At 38.5% G+C, this 21,291-nt stretch overlaps 1 protein-coding gene and 1 pseudogene across 2 annotated transcripts in view; one reads left to right on the top strand and one right to left on the bottom strand.

Annotated features, from left to right (window-relative positions):
- The window catches only part of GRM7 (glutamate metabotropic receptor 7), a 913,283-nt gene that overhangs the window by 555,006 nt on the left and 336,986 nt on the right, over positions 1-21,291 (bottom strand). The window lies entirely within an intron of this gene.
- LOC132012520 (POU domain, class 5, transcription factor 1-like) lies at positions 11,827-14,006 on the top strand (annotated as a pseudogene).

Here is a 21,291-nt window from a genome sequence, read left to right as displayed (position 1 = left end):
TTTAACTTTCTAAATGCACATTACTAAACCTCTGAGGGTAGAAAAGAAATAACACTTCAAACACTGAAGGAGACTGAGGCACACGGATAAGTTCAGGGGTTTGCCCAAACTCATGAAGTAAGCATCACAATCAGAACACAGATTTCACTTTGGATTCCAAAACCTTTGTTCTTTCCAATAGGTGAAACAATTTTGAATGCCCAGAAACACTAAATTACAAGGGGTTGTAATCAGAGTTTCAGAGGATAAAGCTTAGGGAAATGTATTCTTCAGCAAACCCACCAAGTGATGCATGTATGCTACCAAGTACTTTACCATTTTGTTAAATAATTTGCCCATTTTTGTGGAGGTCACTTTTTAAAGGTTGTAACAAATCCATAGTTTCATGAAACACAGAGGATACATTTTCTCACTATGAAAGAGGTTTAAATGGGAGACATATCATTATTCACAAATCGGCTTTCAGGTCTTTCTAAACACTAACCTCAGAAAAATCCTAGAGTGCATCAGGAATTCAATGTTTCAACCTGGGTAACCTTCCTAGGAAAAGTCTGTAGATGGCTGAATAATAATGCCAAGAAAATAACAACAAGAGCAACAACAAAATCAAAGCCAAGATGATTTTTTCCAGTAACTAGCAAATCATACTTTTTTTTTTTTTTTTTTCCCTGTATGTATTTTTCAAAACTGGCAGGGTTTCCTTTCCTTCTAGTCCACCTCAGGAAGATTTATGAGATCTTTGAAATCTGGCTGAAGATGAAATATTTGGGGGATAATTAAATATTTAGAGGTATGAAGTTTGAAGTTCAAGTATTTGTCTATGTGTGTAGAATAGTCTGTTACTTGTTTCATTCTACAAACATTTATATGCCAGGCAAGAAGTCACTAGAGATACAAAGAAAAATGTCCCATTACTGTATCCTCCAGAAATCCACAACATGGGGGAAAGACCTAAGACAATACAACAGAATGACCTGCAAGAGATGAGGTCATAAGAGCCAAGGCTTTATTTTGTTTGCTGCTCATTCTTCTCTAGGGTCTGGAATATCACCTGGGACAGACAGCAGCACAATAATTATCTGCTGAATTAAGAATCTGAAAAACAAAGTTTTTTAATCCAATTATCAGATAGTTACTAAAATGATTTTCTTACTTTCCTTTAGGCATATATTTGTGACCTCTATATTTATTGTACTGCCCCAGAAAAGACCTTCAGAATCTTCATTTAAATAGTTGCTGATGCTTTCAGTTATAAGTTTTCATCCTCAAGAATCATCACTGAGTACAGTTTCTTTTCCTCCTCTTCTGTCAATTAGCTAGGACAGACTCTATGGTCATCCCAAACTAACTTTGAATGATATTTTGCAGGTGAATATAATATCTTCAAATAGTGCCTTTTGTATAAAATATGGAATTGAGACACCACCCAGTAATGAGAAACTTAGTAAAGAATCAAATATAAGGGACGCCTGGGTCAGTTAAGCATCTCCACTGGGCTCAGGTCATGAACCCAGGGTCCTGGGATTGAGCCCCATATTGGGGACTCCCAGCCCTGCACTGGGCTCCCTGCTCCACAGGGCCTACTGCCCACCCCCACATCCCCCCCCCCAGCCTGCTGCTCCCTTGTATTCATTCTCTCTCTTTCAAATAAATAAATAAAATCTATAAAGAAGGAATCAAATATAAGGATTTTTGTCCACATTTACTAGGAGATATTTTTATGAAATTATCCTTGTCCTACATGGCAAATATTGTGGTGAGCTGCCTGGGTACCCCTTGAGACCAAGTTCCTCATTCTGGCAGGTGCTGAGAGTGTTGGAAGGTGATGGCTTTCCTAAATCTGCCCCCGTCCAAACATTTATTTATGTACCTCCAGGCAGGACAACTCTAAGGGGCCATCCTAGCCCAGAGTCCACAGTGGGATCATTTGAGGTACTTGCTGTGGCTACATGGAAATTCAATGCCTTCTTTTGCCTTCCTGATCCCTCTACTCGCTCACAGGTGTTTCCAAGGGTTCTCCCCAGTAAAACTGCACACACATCTCTCATAACCTATATCTCAGATAACACAACTTTAGGAATCATCTATTACAGTATGTATGGCATTTGCATAAACTATGATCAACTTGTTTAACATCTGTGAGCTTCATTTTTATTTTATCTGCAACATGAAGATATGGCCCTGTGATCTCCAAAGGCCTTCCTACCTGTAATGTTGTATGCCTCCACTACCTGATAATGTTACTATGAGATAAATAAGTGGTAAATTCCATAGATGTTGGGAAAAAAGAAAAGCATAGTTATTGTCAATCTTTTAGAGCAGTATTTGGATAATACTGTTTAAAACCAATTTTCATATCAAGATCACAAAATACCTTATTTTTTCTCCTCTAGGAAAGAATAGTCTAAGAATTTTGTTCCTGGCTTGTTGAGCTGGTATCTAAAGGAGTCTTGTTGCCTTGAGCAGGGACTGATAGAACTAGGTAGTAATTATCTTACTTGGAGCTCCATGACATGAGGAATTAAACCTGCAAAAATGGAGAATCAGGATGGTGAAATCTAAGGCTTCCCAATAGTTAAGAGTTTTGTACCAAGTTTTTTGGTAATACAATAGTAGTCACAGCTATTATAAATTTTTCTAGTAGCCTCCTCAACCTGTATCTGTCCCCTCCCAAGCATCATTCACTGAACATACGTTACGTGTCAAATATTGTACTTACTCCTACTTAACATGAACAATAACTTGGCAAGTTTATTATCTTCTCCTTTTTAGCTGGTGATAAAAATGGAGTCAGAGGTCAGAGAGGTTGAGCCCCTAGCACACTGTTTCATGAGTAGTCACTGCCTGGCCTAGGATTTCAGTTGAATCTGTTGCCACAGCTTTCGCTCTTTCACTCTGGTACACTGTGCTCTGGAGGGAGAAGTTTCTAGGGCAAGGAAATACACCAAAAGACAAGTATGTACCAAAGCACAAAGACTGAGTTAATATGTGTCATGAAGGACCATAAATTGATTAACTTAAGGAAAAATGAGTAATCAAACATGGTATGATTGGTGTAGCCCAAGAAGTCTCTTTTAGAAAGTTTGGATTGGTTATACAATGAAGGCACTGGAAGATCTTCATTAGATAAAAGGCATATATCTTTGCAACAACACCTGCATGCTTGAGGAATGGAAACTCAACATGCAATATCTTGTCAGTGGCTGGCATCTACAAGATAAGTGATAAAAATCTGTTGAACTGTTGAAGGTATTACTTACAACTGAATCTCTTATTTTAAGTGCATAATCAGGCACCAAACATTCACTCAAATATTATTAGCTGGCTGATGAAAGAAGGCATGAACAAAAACATAAACAAAACTTTAGAATGTTCTTTTCTTGCTCCCACTCAGCTTTAGCCACATTGGTCCCCTCTGTTCTTTCAGCAGGAAATTATCTTTCTTAGAGATACCTTCCTCCATCTCTTCCTGCACACTTATGAGATCTGTTCTCCAGATAAATTTACAGTATTTTGAACATTAACTTCCTGATGTTGATCAAAGTTTGCAATTACATATTTGTGTAATTATTTCACTAACCTATAATCATTAATGTTCCATACATACTAGTATGGATCCATACTCTCTCTCTCTCTTATTGCATCTCTGGAAATTACCATAATGCTTGACACATAGCTGACAATAGGTATTTGATAGGTGGATGGATGGATGAATGGATGAATGGATGGCTAAATACTTAGTGAATGCAAAAAAAGAGAGAAAGAGATGGAAACTGAAAGGAGAGAAAGAAAGAGAGGGAAATCAAGGAAAATAATTAGATATTTCCATTTTTCTAACATTTAGTGGAAATGAACAAGTAGAAGATCTAAATCCCAGTGGGGGTGGGGAACCACAAAAACAGAAACAAACAAACAAACAAAAAAACCCAAGGAAACGATAGAAGAGGAGTCGGGGAAGCTATGCTACATTTAGAAGAGGTGGATTAATTCCATGGTTTAACATAAGAACAAGGTATTTAACTGGAAATTGTATAGAATTTTAAGTTTGGTGAGGTCAAGACTTCGAAGGTAGTTTAGGATGGGATATGCAGGCCTGTTAACAGTTGATCCTATTTAAGGAAAGTGTTGAGCCTGAGGAAGTAACATTTGTTCATTGGGAGAGGAGTGCCACCCAAAAAAAGAGAAACCAGCCAAAAAGTGGTCCAGGGCCAGCAGTGGGACTGAAAAATTCTGAGTCGTGGAAGTCAAGAGTGGGCAAGTTTTAATATAAGCAGCCACCATTGGTGATGTCAAATGCAGCAGAGAGTTCAGGGAAGAAAGGTAGTCCCTTATGTTCCTCATTAATAATCTGTGCTATTAAATCCAATGTGAAGTATGAAATACAAATGAATTTCTGCTAATACCTGCCTTCTATAGATATTCCTAGTTGACATGCACAATAATGTTTTTTCTCCTTTGGGTGCCATTTTTTCTTCTGGAAGCGCAGAAGGAATACTGGGAATTTATTGGCTTCTTCTATAAGTTTATGTAAAAATTAATCTCCCAAATAGATTCTACCTATTGAAACTGAATAGATGATGGGTTTACCTTATTCTACCCGGCAAGAACTAGAGCAAGGCTTTGCCAATTAGGGTTTCAAGGCTACACAGCTCTCACTCAGGAACCCGAGATGACCATGATCCAAATCCAGTTTTTCTCAATGTCTGGTTCTCTTCCTACCTGAAACAGATTCCCAGAGGGACTAGGCCTTACCTGTAAGGCATCTGATTTAGAAGTCCAAAAGGGAGCTTCTACAATTGTAACAAGCACCTGGTACTCTGGATGCATACCACAGTTTGCAAAACTACATCGGAGTTTATGCAGAATCCATCTTCGTGCATTTGCCTTTTAGAAAATGTGGTCAAGTTATACATACATTTTAAAGGTACAATGCTTTAATCTAAGGTGAAGTAGAAAATTCTACTTTTTTTTTTCGTACTCATGATAAATACCATCATGTGAAAAAGCCTGACAACTTCAGTAATAAACACAATAATACTTACCTTGTGGCTTTTTTATTTTTTATTTATTTATTTTTTTTAATTTGTGGAGTTGCCTTTTCACTTGGGGATAAAACTGGTGGATATCACTTCACATGATTTAGTACCACCAGGGAGAAGAAACTTCTCCATTTAATAACCGAGTGGTTTCCATTTCTAGTATTGTGTAGCCTCCTTGTTATTTATTACTTAAACAGTTATTCATCACACCAATCCCTCCTCTGGAAGTAACATTATTTCAAATTTTATAAGAGACAAACAGGACACTGTAATTCCTCAAAAACCCAATACACAATATGTACACAATCGTCCCTACTGCTGTGTCATTTTGTGTTTTCACATACTATACCTAGAGCACGTGAGCAGAGGGCAGGTCATGGAGGTCTTTCTTGGTGAACACTGTCCTCAGTTTCCACTTTGATACTGAGGTATTCATTTTATTTCCTTCACAACCTTTCTTGAATATTACCTTTATCGTGCAGACAGCAAGATCTTAAATTAGAAGGAAACTTCCATTAAAATCCCATCTGTGGTGCTTCCAGCATTTCTGTTCTTGACTTGATTGTTAAAAACACATTCCTTCCCTAACACCTTGTCCTATGCTTCCACATCCCTGCACTCTCTAGAGTTTATCAGTTAAAAAAATAATAATAATAAGGTTCTACTTTCAGGATAACAAATCCTCCAAAGATATGCAAACCTCATTCATATGCTGAATGGGATGCTAAGGTTTTATAAGGAAGTACTGGGAACCTTTCTTCCACGCATTTCTAATGTCTGTGAAGCCACTGCAGCTAATAGATGAGAACTGAATAAATCCTCCATTTGTTTAAGCTGATAATACTTTTGCCAGCTCGGTGCAGCAAAAGCTCGGTGTGAAGTTCCTTAGCTAGGATTCCTTGACTCAGCACCCAAGCCACTTCCAATTACCTTGAAGAATGTGGCAATAGTTGAATGCAAAGAGGTATTTTATGTGATCAGACTGTGAACAGCTGATGAAGATTAGGCTCCTAAGTAGACCGGAAGGAAACACTTAATTATCATGCTTAAAGTATCCTCTCTACAAGGATGCTAATGAGTTAGTACGAGTTGTGAGTCCATCTTACTTAAAAGTTTTACTGTCTGGGTTTTTTCACTTCCCATCTCCACTCCTCTGCCCTTTGTTCCTAAGAGGTAAGACACAGATCTCCCCTGCCAAGTTCAAATCATTGGTCCTCTATACTCCTGTAAAAAATAAACAGAAAAATTATGTTTCCAGGCCCATGTCTGCCAGCTGCACCTTCCTCTACTCTTACGACCTCATTTCCTGGCCCACAGTACTGTTCTCAACACCTTGCTTCAGGGTCACACTTTTCTTTAATTTTACCTTCTACCTCTTAGATGACTTCCATGGGCCTTTGAACTCCATTCTCAACAGAAAGTTCCTCAGTTGCCTTTGTTTCCCCTGTACATTCCACATTACCTCTACCTGTCACAGGACAGTGCCTACGTAGCTCTTGACACTTTTCTGAAATGCACCATCTTTTAAAGCTTTTAATCAACTGCCTGGCCCTCTGGCATGACCCCCAGTGCTTCTAGCTCTCACACTCCCTCACTCAAGAGCACACTGTTTCTGGAGATTTCACCTCCCTATTACCTCTCCCTCGATGGGGCCCCTCCTCTCATGTCTTTATTCCTTTATCTTGCCAACTTAGATCCTTCCCTCAATTCATTTAGTCATTCAACTAATTCTTGATTTCCTACTATTTGCATTACTTATCCCTGAGAATATAGCAGTAAATAGCAAAGACAAGATACCTGACCTTGTGCAAGGTACATCCGACCATGCTCCTGCTGAAGCTTGAATCACTTCATTTTATATCTATCACATCCTCCTGGAATAATTCTGTCCAGAATCGTGTTAAATATTTATCATCTCTGCTTTTACACCCAGATTCCCAGGTGCTGCTAACAAAGACAAATTGCAGAGCTCTAGGAAGTGATGCCACAAATTTGATTAAGCAAAATAAAAATGTGTTTTATAAATCAGAATATATTTGTGATCACCCTCATTCTGAATCCCTTGCAGAACCCAGTATAGTCCTGTGATAATAAAAACAATGGCCACTAGTGTTTATTGTACTAGGTGCTATGTAAAAAATGCACCCCATTAAAAAGGCTCCCTCCTGTCTCTGCACCTCTGTCACCTTGCACCAGGCCCAACACATAGAATCCATGAAGGTAAATTTGGCAAATAAATCTATATCTTACAGATGAGAAAACGGAGGCTGAAAGCAGCTCAGTTACTTGCCCAAGGTCATACAGTAGCAAGTACAAGCCAGCACTGCCAACGTGAGAACTACAGCCCCAGCACCCTGCAGCCCTAGTCTATCACGCTGAATGGACACTGCTTATGTCATGTCATCACCACTAAGGAAGGCATTAAACCTAGTGAGGGCTCGGGCTGTGTCTGCTTTGCTCTCTCTTCTTTGCTCTTTTCCTTGCCATTTGAAAAAGACAAAAAAAAAAAGAAGAGAATGAATGAATGAATCTTTAGAGCGAGAGATCATATGGGGAGGGGGGTGAAATATTTATCTTCTCTCACTGTGAGGCGTAACTGTGGCTGAATATGTTGTTGTCAAAAGTACTCATGCCTTTCCAAAGTGCCTTCTCGATTTCTCTTGCTGTAGTTGGGTTTAAGGCAGCTGTACTAAATATAGAAGGCCCAGGATCTCTAAATGACCTATTTAATAACATTTCTCTCTTGTGCTCCAGACATTTCCTTAAAAAAGAAATGGGTTTGAGTAAATAAATCCCATTTTCATGGTAATAATTGCAGAGGCATCTGAAAGATAAAATGGGCCATTTTCATCATGTTTGTGAACAGATATAGCAGAGCCAGGATGATTTGTAAAAGATAGCAACATGTTCTGAAATATATGCTAGGAGTGTCTTAAAAATGTTAAATATCTATAGTAATTCTACTGTTTCCTATTACAAATTTTAATATCTTACACATTTAGTGTCCAAAGCTGAAAACAAGGAGAGGAGATCCTCGATTTGACATAGAAACCTCCACTTATGGAGACACTACTATAAAGAGTTGCTTCTACAGCTGAAGTGTTAGGATAGTTTATCAGTTTATCTAGATTTCTGTTGTGGCTGAGACTATGTATGCAGAGGAGAGAGGATGATGGGCAGGATATAGAAAATGAGCCTGCAGACGGGAAGGCAGCCCCATGAGAGAAGATGGCATTAAATGACATCTTCATATTCCAGAGCCGTGGTCGGCTGGCTAAGAAGACTGTACAGTAGAGTCACCAAATGTATAAGCTCAGTCCTAGACCAATTCAGTAAGTATCTCTTGGAGTAGGATGGAAGCATCAGAACACTTTCAAATTCCCAAGGTAATTGCAAAGTCCAACCAAGCTTGAGAAATGCTCTACTGGTATTTCTGGAAGACACAGCTGTTTGGAATCGGAGGTCACAGCAGCTCATCTGAGCAAGGCCAAGTGTGTGCCTTCATGCTCTGTATGCTCCCCAGCAAACCTTCTCTTCCTTTGCATTTTCCCTTATTTCTCTTTCAGGATACATTTAATTTCTCATACTAACTTTCTTCATTGCTGTTACCTTCTCTCCATCCAAAAAGTCCATACAAAATTACTTTTAGCCAAAACCCCAACTTCATTTTTTCATGTATATATTTTGTCTATATTTTTAACCTCAAACCTTCCCTGGTGCTCCTTCCACTCCAGCATCCCCCAGCACCTGCGTTCCTGGATCTATCACAAAGCCAGCTGTTTGGAAGTGAGCATCCAGGAGAGCACTTCTAATGATAAAAGAAGGCTGAAATGGCTTCAGATTTTCTTTACATCACCTGTTATTTAAACCAATTAGAGTCACGCTATCACAAGCAGGGCCCTGCAAGATACCAACACCTCTGAATTTTCTCAGATGCTATCTCTCCTTTTGCTTTTCTTGCCAAGGTTTAGCAGATATATAGATAGACTCCTGTCTTGCACCTCAGAAACAACAGGGTTATTTTTGCTTTGTCCAAGATGATTTGATGTAGCCATTATTAGCACTGTTATACATCTCAGAGAATACAGAAGGTTGGCTTTGTGAGATCACGGACCTTGCTTTATTAAATTTGAGTTTTATTAAATATATAATACTTGGTATCTTTTATAGTAAAAATTTTTAACTGTGAGCAAGAAAACACATTTGCTATAATTTAGTTGTGCAATAAATTGGCTGGCTTAATTTAATGATCAATTATTAATGAATTAGTAACAGATAAATAAATTCCATAGATTATCCCTAAGCTTCCTTTTAGCTAATAACGATAGCTTCTTCTTCCACTGAACATTTAATAGGAGCTGCTAACAAGTTGCAAAATTAGCAGATTTAAGTTTCATTACCTTTTTATTTCCCTATCTGCCTTCTAATGAGAGATCTAATAAGCAAAGAAGTGGCCAGGAGAAGGCAGTGAAAAAGAGAGAAAGAAAATAAAAGCAAAAGGACTGAGACACATAGAACTAAATGTACGTTATTACCTACTCCCTACTTAAGAGTCTCTTCTCTCTTTTTTTTTTTTTTTTAAAGATTTTATTTATTTATTTGACAGAGAGAGAGATCACAAGTAGGCAGAGAGGAGGAAGCAGGCACCCTGCTGAGCAGAGAGCCCGATGTGGGACTCGATCCCAGGACTCTAAGATAATGACCTGAGCCGAAGGCAGCGGCTTAACCCACTGAGCCACCCAGGCGCCCCAAGAGTCTCTTCTCTTTAAGACTTTGGTGTATGTCCGCGTTAGAGCTACAGCACTAATACAATGTCATGAACAAAGACAATCATGTCCAATACACTGACGTACCTTAGGTAAACTCAAGAACGATTAAAAGACACACAGCACAATTCTATTCATTCCTATTTTATTTAGCCAGGGTGTTTGAGTAAACGTCAAAGGTAAGGCTCTTCAAACAACTCTTTCATCAATTTGGTGCAAATGAGCAGATTATCAACATACTTTTTTTTTTTTTTAAGAATCATCATCTTTTTTTTTTTTTTAAAGATTTTATTTATTTATTTGACAGAGACCACAAGCAGGCAGAGAGGCAGAGACAGGGGGGGAAACAGGCTCCCTGCTGAGCAGAGAGACTGATATGGGGCTTGATCCCAGGACCCTGAGATCATGACCTGAGCCGAAGGCAGAGGCTTAACCCACTGAGCCACCCAGGCGCCCCTAGAATCATCTTCTTGGGCAGTTTATCATAGCATGTGAAAATTACTATTATCACTCCATACTCATATCTTGCTATTGCCTTTCCTACCTCTACATGATGGGTCACCATACTCACATAATAAACCTGCTACTGTTCTGAATGACTGTTGTATTTCCAAATATCGAACCCATCTTCAAATAAATTTGAACCCCTCTCACAGAATATTAAAATCAATAAGTCTTGCTATTGGAAAGCAATTTTGAAAGGAAACATGATGTAAGACAATTAAGTAAAAATAGCATGGCTTGACAATTTTGCTTTGTGTGTGATTCTGGGTGAATTATGCGCCTCTGAACCAAGGACAGCCCTGAAAGGCAAACCTTCCATTTCCTGATGCCACCAGGGGTATGTGTTACTTGGTTGACTGAGCTATGGAGTTGAAATGAACAACTTCACAGTACTAGTTAAAGTTCTTTCCAAATTATTAATTCAAAGTTATAAGAAAATGGTGACACTAAGTCTAATGCATATCCATAATGCAAGAGTCCCCAGATCTTCAGCTTCTTTGAAATTATTATTATTATTTAAAAATATGTTTCTGAACAAACCAATTCATCACATTCAGAAAAACACTGATGTAAACTTATAAAGGCGTAACATGATGTTTGGGAAAAGCTATCTTACATTGTAAAAAAATAAATAAATAAGAGTAAAAAACACATTTGGGAGTCTAGGACCTTAGTCCTCCTAAGAATAGGATTCAATTTGAATGTAAAAAACATAGTCACTTTTCCACACTACTATCCTTTTTCCATACTTAATTTTAGAGCTAATGCTTAAATAAGTCACCCAGAAAGCAAGATGATTATTAATTATTTACTTATTTGGAGCCAAACCATTTTAATCTTCACCGAATTACTTATTTACAAATGAAAAACAGTTCAGAAATCCCCCAATATTGACCTAGAACATAAATTGCATGTTTTTTCCTCTTACAAAGCTATTTTTAATATGAGCAATTATTAATGTATTCATTTCCAAATGGAGGGAAAAAACACTGCTCTACAATTAATGTAGTGTTGGGTCCAGTATTTTTCCACTTCTGTTAAAAAGCAATAGACTGTCCAGCACTCACAATGGAGAAGAAGTGAGGATGTGACATTCAGTGCAATCAAGAACACTTCTAGCACCAGAACAAGACCTTCTTCCTATCTCTATGGTGGTTCTTTGCCCACCCAGCATCCATTTCTCAGTGTTTTCCTTCTTTATTATGAGGTAGTCCATGTGCTTCAAGGAGAGCTGATCTAACCTCCAGACCTCATTAGGTTCAAGGGACTCTTTTACCCTTGTCACTGATGAACTCAATAATGCAGGACTAAATCACTCACTTTCATGAAACATTCTTGGCTAAAGGGATTGGTGAAATAATTGGCAGGTAACCCATTATTGTCCAGTAAAACATAATTAATTATTGCTTAGGCCACTGAAAAAGAGATCTCTTTGCTTCTATTAGAGAACCACTGGAAGAATCATCAATCCTTCTCTGAACTTCAAATACTACATGAGGCTTCAACATGCCCCAGCCATGCCCTCCTGTCTGAAGATGAAGCTGCCACAGCAGGGAGTGGTGGCTGATTCAGGGAAACAGGGCAGGAGTCCTCAGCAAAAGAGGTCTGACTTCTGTCCTACACCTGAACTTTTTCCTCTAAGTGCAAAATACATGTTCTGTCTTCTGTTAGTTTGAATTTTCTTCCTTCCTATTATATATAACCCCAAATACTTTTTTTTGACATGTCCAAAAATGTTTTTTATAGGACTCTTCCTAATACACAAATAGTGGAAAACAACCCAAATGTTCACAAACTGTAGAATAGGTAAACTGTAATATTCAAATGGAATATTGTACAGCAATAAAACAGAACAAAGTATTGCAACAGGTATAATTCTCACAGACATAACCTGGAGTTAAAGAGGCCAGATATAATGGAGTCCACTTCCTGTGATTCCATTTATATTAAGCCAAAACCAGACGAACTAATCCATGTTGGTAGAAGTTTGCAGAACAGTGGTTCCCTATAACCCAAAACACTTTGATCTATTCTTCGATCATAATCACAAACTCTTCATGTATTATATCCCAGCTTTCTCCACACATTAAAATGCCTATCCCCTTACAACTGCCTTCTAACAATTTAATTTCCTTTTTCTCAGTAAGTCTTTCCTGCTTTACCTGGAATCAATCTAATTTCAAATATCTAAATTTACCGGGGAAGGGAAGAGGCATTGGGGCATGGATATGAACACACATAAGTATTTATTTTCTATGCATCCCAGGAGAAAATATGTTTATATACTACATGATGCCTAACATACTCAGAAGTTTCATAATTTAAAAAATAGTCTGGACTCAAAAAAACCTAACAACAACAAAAATACCTCACGATAAGAATTAGTTATCATGGTATCAGTGGCCTTCTAAACTACTGTACCTCAACATCTAGATTATGGTAAATGTAGAAGCTCACACTGTCTGAGGCATTACCCAAAAAAGCAGTCTCTTAAACTGGAGATTTTGGACTCAGAAGGTCTGGGATGCACTTAAGATAGCCAAGTATATCTTTGAGAAAGTTGAGAACCAGGAGTGGTATTTTTTGAAGGAGCAAAAGAAATGTTGTGTGCTTGCTATTGTTTTAAGAATACTTTGTATACTTTTCCAGGACCCCAGCTTGGGGACTGGGCTCCCCATGGTGGACATCGGGTTCGGACTTAACCTTCTCGCCCTCACTGGGGGTGAAGGCAATGGGCCAGGAGGGCTGGAGCCTTGCTGGGTTTCCAAGGCCCTCCTGATAGTCAGGAATCAGACTGAGGTGTGGGGGATTCACCCGTGCCCCCCCCCATAGGAGTACTGGGGTGGGATTTTATACTGTGAACCTCAGGTTAAAATGGGGATAGTGCCCCAAGATGGCCTTGAGACCTGGGAGCAGAAAAGCAACTTCGAGGGGTCCTCCCCCGACCCTGTACTATCCCACTAGAGGCTGTGAAGCTCTCAAGGAGAAGTTGGAGAAAATCCCTGGGGAGTCCCAGAACATCAAAGTTCTACAGAAAGACCTGCAACAATTTGCCAAACTCCTGAAGCAGAAGAGGATCACCCTGGAATATACTCAGGCCAATGCAGGGCACATGGTGAGGGTTATCTTCTGGAAGGTGTTCAGCCAAACGACCATCTGCTATTTTGAGGCTCTGCAGCTCAGTTTCAAGAACATGTGTAAGCTGCGGCCCCTGCTGCAGAAGTGGGTGGAGGAAGCTGACAAAGATGAAAATCTACAGGAGATATGCAAAACAAAGACCCTCGTGCAGGCCCAAAAGAGAAAGTGAGTAAGTCGGGAGAACTGAGCAAGAACATGTGCTTGCAGTGCCTGAAACCTGCCCTACAGCCAATCAGCGACATGGCTCCACAGCTCAGGTGTCAGAAGGATGTGGTTCAAGCATGATTCTGCAATCATCTCCAGAAAGGCAAAGTATTAAGTGGTGAGTATTCACAAGGAGAGATTTTGAAGCTGCTGGGTCCCCTTTCTCAGGGTCACCAGTATACCTTCTTCTGGCACCAAGACCCCATTTTGGTGGTCCAGGGTATGGAGGCCTTACTAGGCTGTACCCTCGGTCCCTTTCCTGGAGGGTGAAGCCTTTCCCTCTGTGTCTTGTACCACTCTGGGGTCTCCCATGCATTCAAACCAAGGTGCTAGTCCTTCCCAGGAAATAGGGTAGGGGTGGGGCGTTGCAGAGGAAAGGGGAGAGCTAAGGAAGGAGAACCTGGGATTCGAACCAGGCTTTGGGATTAAGTTCTTCATTCCTGAAGAAAGGATTTGGGAACACAAAGGGTGTGGGGGCAGGGAGTCTGGGGGAACACTTTAGAAGGAAGATGAAGTTCAAGGATGTTCTTGTTTTTAATCCCTGCATCACTCATCACTTGTTCTTAAAGAAATCTGTGACAAAGTAGGTGGGGGAATGTATACTGGACTTAGGAGTAGAAAATTGAGTAATGGTGATAGCAAAAGGCTACTTGAAACTTTACCTGAAAGCAGGTATTTAATGAAAGAAGATGACATAAATGGGGAAAACACTTCCCACATATATCTTAGAACAGAGAACAAGACAATCCTGAGAATTACATTTGATTTAAGGCAACATGACTACAAACTTTCTCAATTAAACACGCCAACAAGCCAAAAGACACTACTAGGGAACACAGAGCTCCAAAAGCAACAGATCTTAGTAGGAAGTTAAGATAAATACATTAAAGTTTCAAGAGGGTTTAAAGAAAATAGCTGGTAATATAATTAGTAGTAGAATATTGTACAAACTTCAGCCATGTTGAGGCAGCACATAATCTAATCTTGTCCCCAAATTATTTTACCCATTATAGAGAGATCATTCCATTTTAATTATTGCTTTACATAAGAAGTGTTCTTTTTAAAAAAATGTATTTAATACAGATTCTTATATCCTGCCTCTTAATCATCTAACAGTTAACCTATGAGACAATGTAAAACTTGGGCTTTGATATTAATTAGTTATATGATCTTGGGCAAAATATCTTAATTTTGGTATGCCTCAATTTCCCCATCTAACCATTGAGAATAATAGTTCCTTCTTATGAAGAGATTATCTGTCTATTACATTAGATACATAAGAGATTATCTGGTGTATTACATTAGATAGCTTTTGCTAAGTATTTACGTAATGTCGAATACATGGCAAAAATCCAAGAAAGTTTAACTGTGGCCATTACTATTGATGTTTTCTCTTTAAGTTGACAGCAGCATACAACTTGCAGCTGCTACAGAGAAGGAAAGTGCAGGGACTCACAAAGAATTGGGAAACTAGGGCGACTGGGTGGCTCAGTGGGTTAAGCCACTGCCTTCGGCTCAGGTCATGATCTCAGGGTCCTGGAATCGAGTCCCGCATTGAGCTCTCTGCTCAGCGGGGAGCCTGCTTCCCCCTCCCTCTCTCTCTGCCTGCCTCTCCATCTACTTGTGATTTCTCTCTGTCAAATAAATAAATAAAATCTTTATAAAAAAAAATTGGGAAACTATACAAGAAGAAAGCACCCTTTCTAAAACTGTACTTCCAGTTCTAGTATATAATCCATGGCAGCCTTCATAAGCAGAAAAATCGTCTCTACTTTTTCAATGTTATTTGGTATTTCAAAATAAATTAAAAATGGGAATCAGAAGCAAATCAAACCAATTATAAAATTAAATGTGTTTTTCCGTGATTTGCCCAGGCCCCTCCCATAAACACTAGATATTCTAATATGTTCCCCTAGGACAGTGTTTCATAAGCCATGGTCCTATACCACTAATATTAGAATCACCCCAGGTGAGGCAACTTATTAAAATGCAAATTATTTGGTTCCAAGCCCAAAATGAAGGAAGAAATGTAGTGGTGAGTGGGGAGAGGTTCTGAGAACCTTCAATTTTTGCAGTCGCCTGAGGTAAATTTTTATGTACACTTAGATGTGCAAAATAATAATCTAGGGCATTGGTTCTCAAGTGTGATTCAGACTACTAGCATTAGCGTCATCTAGGAACTTGAGGAATATACAAAATCTCAGGCTACACCCTAGACCTGCAGAATCAAACCTGGGCATGTGCCTTCTAGGTTATTCTGATACACGTAAAAGTTTGAGAACTACTGCTTAAGAGTCTGCTAATCAAAGTGTGGTTCAAGAAGCAATGCTTAGGCATCACCTAGGAACTTGTTAGAAGTCAGAAATTTGGGACTGCAATACCATCAGGTTTGTTCTTTCCCAAGATTGCTTTAGTTATTTGGGGCTTCATCCCAGTCCACATAAACCTGATTTAAAATTTTTAAACAATGGCCAGATTATTTCTATGCACATTAAAATCTGAGAAATTCTGGGCTAGGTCAGTGTTTTTCAAACTTCCATGAAAGCAAAAATATAACTTTCTAAGCTCCTTCCCTAGAGATTCTGACTTTGAGGGTCCAGAATGATTTTAAGATTTTATATACATGAACATGAATCCTAGGTAATTAATGTTATCAGTGAAGTTTAGGAAATATGGCTTTGAAGACTAATTCCTGGGTACCACCTAAATTATGAATCATTGCTCTACATCAGGTTCTCAATTTTGGCATTATAAATATTATGGGTCAGATGATTCTTTGTTGCAAGGGCTGCCCTGTGCAGTGTAGGGTGTCCAACAATGCCCTTGGCCTCTCCCCACTAGATGTCAGTAGCAGCCTCTTCATTTATGACAATTAAAAATATCTCCAAACGTTGACAAATGTCCCCTATGGGAAAAAAATGCCCCCATTCTCTACTGAGAGCCACCACTCTAAAAGGCAACTGTTGTAGTTATCTATTATTTTATAATACACTACTCTGAAGCTTAGGAGCATAAAACAAAAACCATGTGGTTTTTCTCAAAAGCCAAGAATTCAGGGCAGGGTTGGCTGAGTTGTGATTCTTTTGCTTCATGTGACACCATCCCATGATACTCCCTTGGTTGTCTTCTATCAGCAGCTGAACTGGAAGATCCATAAACACTCAACATCTGGTCATTTAGAGCTTTGTCTTTCCACGTGATGGCTCAGCATGTGGCAGCCCAACCCAAGGTTCTTCAAAACATGGTGGACAGTTTCCCAAGAAATAAAGCAGAGGTTTCCAGGGATCTTAATAGCGGAGCATGGAATTGTCACAGTGTCATTTCCTCCATGTTTTAAGGATTAAATTGAATTGCAAAGGCAGCCCAGATTCAAGTGGAGGCACATGGACCCTACGTACTTATAGGATGGGAGAGGTTGATAGCAGTCACATTTAGAGACTACCACAGTGAGTTTTGCAGGTACAAACCACCTTAAGAACAGAAATTGCTATACCATGTGTGTGTGTTTTTTTTAACACATTTCTAGTATGTTTATGTAAAATATTGAGAATTCAATATAATATTGTCCCTTAGCATTTTTAAAATTAGTTCTAGTATAATTAACATGCAATGTTAAATTAGTTTCAAGTGTATAATATAGTAATTCAACAGTTCCATATATTACTCAGTGATCATCAAGATTAGGGTATTCTTTTTATTTATTTATTTATTTATTTATTTATATTGGCAATATCTATTTCTTTTTTTTTCTTTTCAGTGTAACAGAATTCATTGTTTATGCACCACACCCAGTGCTCCATGCAATATGTGCCCTCCATAATACCCACCACCTGGCTCCCCCAACCTCCCACCCCTGCCCCTTCGAAACCCTCAGATTGTTTTTCATAGGCCATAGTCTCTCATGGTTCATCTCCCCTTCCAATTTCCCTCAATTCCCTTCTCCTCCCCATCTCCCCATGTCCTCCATGTTATTTGTTATGTTCCACAAATAAGTGAAACCATATGATAATTGACTCTCTCTGCTTGACTTATTTCACTCAGCATAATCTCTTCCAGTCCCGTCCATGTTGCTACAAAAGTTGGGTATTCATTCTTTCTGATGGAGGCATAATACTCCATAGTGTATATGGACCACATCTTTCTTATCCATTCGTCCACTGAAGAGCATCTTGGTTCTTTACACAGTTTGGCGACCGTGGCCATTGCTGCTATAAATATTGGGGTACAGATGGCCCTTCTTTTCACTACATCTGCGTCTTTGGGGTAAATACCCAGTAATGCAATGGCAGGGTCATAGGGAAGCTCTATTTTTAATTTCTTAAGGACTCTCCACACTGTTTTCCAAAGTGGCTGCACCAACTTGCATTCCCACCAACAGTGTAAGAGGGCTTCCCTTTCTCCACATAAGATTAGGGTACTCTTAGTACCCATCACCTACTTCATTCATCCCTACCCTCACTGTGGTCCCTTTGGTAACCACTGGTTTGTCCTCTATAGTTAAGTCTACTTTTTGGCTTTTCTCTCTTTTTCTTTTTCTCCTTTGCTCATTTGTTTTGTTTCTTAAAGTACACATATGAGTGAAATCATATGGTATTTGTCTTTCTCTGACTGACTTATTTCACTTAGCATCCTACTCTCTAGATCCATCCATACTGTTGTAGATTGCAAGATTTCATTCTTTTTGATGCCTCAATAATAATCCATTGTATATACCACATCTTCTTTATCTTTTTATCTATTGATGGACATTTGGGCTGCTTTCATAACTTGGCTATTGTAAGCAATGTTGCAATAAACATTGAGGTGCATATAACCCTTTGAACTAGCTTTTTTGCATTTTTTTGCATAAATAACCAATAGTGTAATTATTGGATCATAGAGTAGTCCTATTTTTCAAATTTTTTGAGCAGCCTTCATATTGTCTTCCAGAATGGCTACACCAGTTTGCATTCCCACCAATAGTGCACGAGCATTCCTTTTTCTCCATATCCTCACCAGCACTTGTTTCTTGAGTTTTGAACTTAGCCATTCTGACAGGTATGAGGTGATATCCCATTGTGGTTTTGATTTGTATTTCCATGGTGATGAGAGATGCTGAGTATTTTTTCACACTATGTCTATACATTCCATTAGACTTTTTTCTCCTAAAAGATGTATTGTGGAAAGGATTTCTTCTGGCTTTCCAATTCCAATTTCCTTCACTCTAACCTCATCCCCATTTTGGGGAATAGACTTCTTGAATTTTTACATATTGTAAAGTATACATAACTAAATTATAGAGTTAGATGAGTTTTTACATCCTGGACCAGAATATATGTTATCAGCACCACCAGAGCCTCCCAGTCACTACATCCCTGCAAAAGTAACCACTGAATTCTATCACTATTAATGTTTTGCCTACTTTTCAGTTTCTTATAAATTGAGTTGTAGAATATCACCCTTTTGTGTTTGGCATATTTTTCTCAATATCATGGTGGAAGATTCATCTGTGTTGTATAGAAAGCCTAACCTTTCTTATCTCCCCTTGATTGGTTTATTTATCCTCCATCTCTTTTATTTTATTTCACCCTTTATTCCACAGCTGATTTAATATTTTTAAAAAACTGATTCTGTAAGTCTTCTGATAAAAACTCATCACCAGACCCTAGATCTCTACTACTTCTAAAATAAAATCTAAATGCTTAGCCTTCACAATCTCATGCCAACCTATTTTTCAAATCTTACATCACTTACTAACCAGAATACCCAACTGGATCCCACTTAATCTTTGATGTCCAGCATGTTTTCACTAAGCCTTTTACCAGGGTCCTGATGGAGAAATGGTCTTGCCATTTTTGTTTTTCCTTATTCATATGAGTTGGTTAGGCTTTCAATTATGATTTTTTTAAGCACAAGAGTAACTATACACTCCAGGAACTGGTCAGTTGAGATCTAATAACACTAAGAAAATTGAGACTGTTTCTGGCTAGACTGGGAAAAAGCCTTGAGGTAGAAAGTATTTCTCCTTTGAGATATCACCTCAGAAACAGAAATTCTCAAAATATAAAACTTGACTGATATTTCAAAACATTACATGCTCAGGAACAGGTAAAATAGAAGAGGTTAAGAGAAACAAGTAACAGAGGTATATTTGAATAGAACTGCACTATCTTAATTAATCATCTTCCATACTACAAATATGTCCGGAGAAAGAGTGTTGGTTGAGTCTCTAATAAACAACTTTGGAGGGACCATCTACTAAAGAATCAAGAGCATCAGAGAAGGCTAAGAGTCCAGGAAAAAGTAATTATTACTGACAGAACTGTAATTTTTTTTTTTAACATGAAGTAATAGTAGACATGAAAGATGTCTTTAGTTATTTGAAAGAACATGATTTCTGTTTCCACTTAGTCTAGAATTGGGTCTAATCTTGTGTGTCAATATGACATAAACAGCATATGCACACAATGAGCTCCCATCATCAGGGGTGAGAGCCCTGAGTTAGGTTAAAGTTTGGTCTAATATAGGTAGTTCTCAGCTGCTGGTATATTAACTAAAGCCCAAGAGTCACCGAGGTACTTTTTACAAGGCAAAAATTTCTAATCTCACTTCCTAACCTACTGAATCACATAGGACATAGTATCTAAGAACATGCCTTTTTAAGTTAAGTATCTATCAAGCTTTAAGATCTCCTTTAACTGAAGAAATGTTTGCCTTTGATACCAAAAGGTATAAGGAAGTATTTCAAATTATTCCTGATTCAAAAGATTCTTTGGACTTCTAAGCTTAATATGGGAAATATTTTTTTCAACTTCCATTTATTTGGAAGCTACCATGTGTACTGATATGGAGTTAACACAATGAGTCAGGTCCATGAACTCACATAGTATCCAAATTGAAAGGGAAAACAGACCTGAAACTGGGAGATACAGAAAATGAATTAATAATTACTACTATGTCAAGCCATATAAATAAGATGAGTATAATGAAAGAAACTATGGCTTGATACAGAGATGCTAATAAGGAAGTCTGGTTGAGACTAGAGTTCAGAAATATCTCCACTAACAAAAAGGATATTTAAGCTGAGGCTAAAGGATGGGAGAGGGCTTTTCAGGTCATGAATGAGTAGAAGGGCATTTCAAGCAGAGAGAATGGTACCTATGAAGACCTTAAAGTGGAAAGAAGGAATTTGTGTCTGTGAGGAACTGAAAGAAGGCCTGTGTGTTTGAAGAAGAAAAGTGGTCTAAGATGAAGTTGGTAGCTAAACAGGAGCCAGATCATGCTCAGTGTGATGTTTAATTTTATAATGAGGTCAAACATTATTCTGTATGTTTCCCTGAGGGTGATTTGAATGAGAGTGACATTTAAGTAGGTAGACTTTATGTAATGCAGATTGCCCTTCAAAATGTAGGTGGACCTCATTCAACTGAAGTCCTAAACAGAGCAAAAGAAGGACCTCACCGAGAAAGAGGGAATTCTGTCAGAAGACAGCCTTAGGACTTGAACTGCAACACTATCCCTTCCCTGAGTTTCTAGTCTGCTGGTTCACCCTTCAAATTCAGGGCTTACCAGACTTTTATATATATCCACATATATCCTCTTGGTTCTATTTCTCTGGAGAACTATGATAAATGCAACAAAAGTTGGAAGATTTATAATAC

This window comes from Mustela nigripes, chromosome 2, assembly GCF_022355385.1.
Source record: "Mustela nigripes isolate SB6536 chromosome 2, MUSNIG.SB6536, whole genome shotgun sequence".
Lineage (NCBI taxonomy): Eukaryota > Metazoa > Chordata > Mammalia > Carnivora > Mustelidae > Mustela > Mustela nigripes.
The sequence above is the reverse complement of the archived record's forward strand: the minus strand, read 5'-3'. Positions and strand labels throughout refer to the sequence as shown.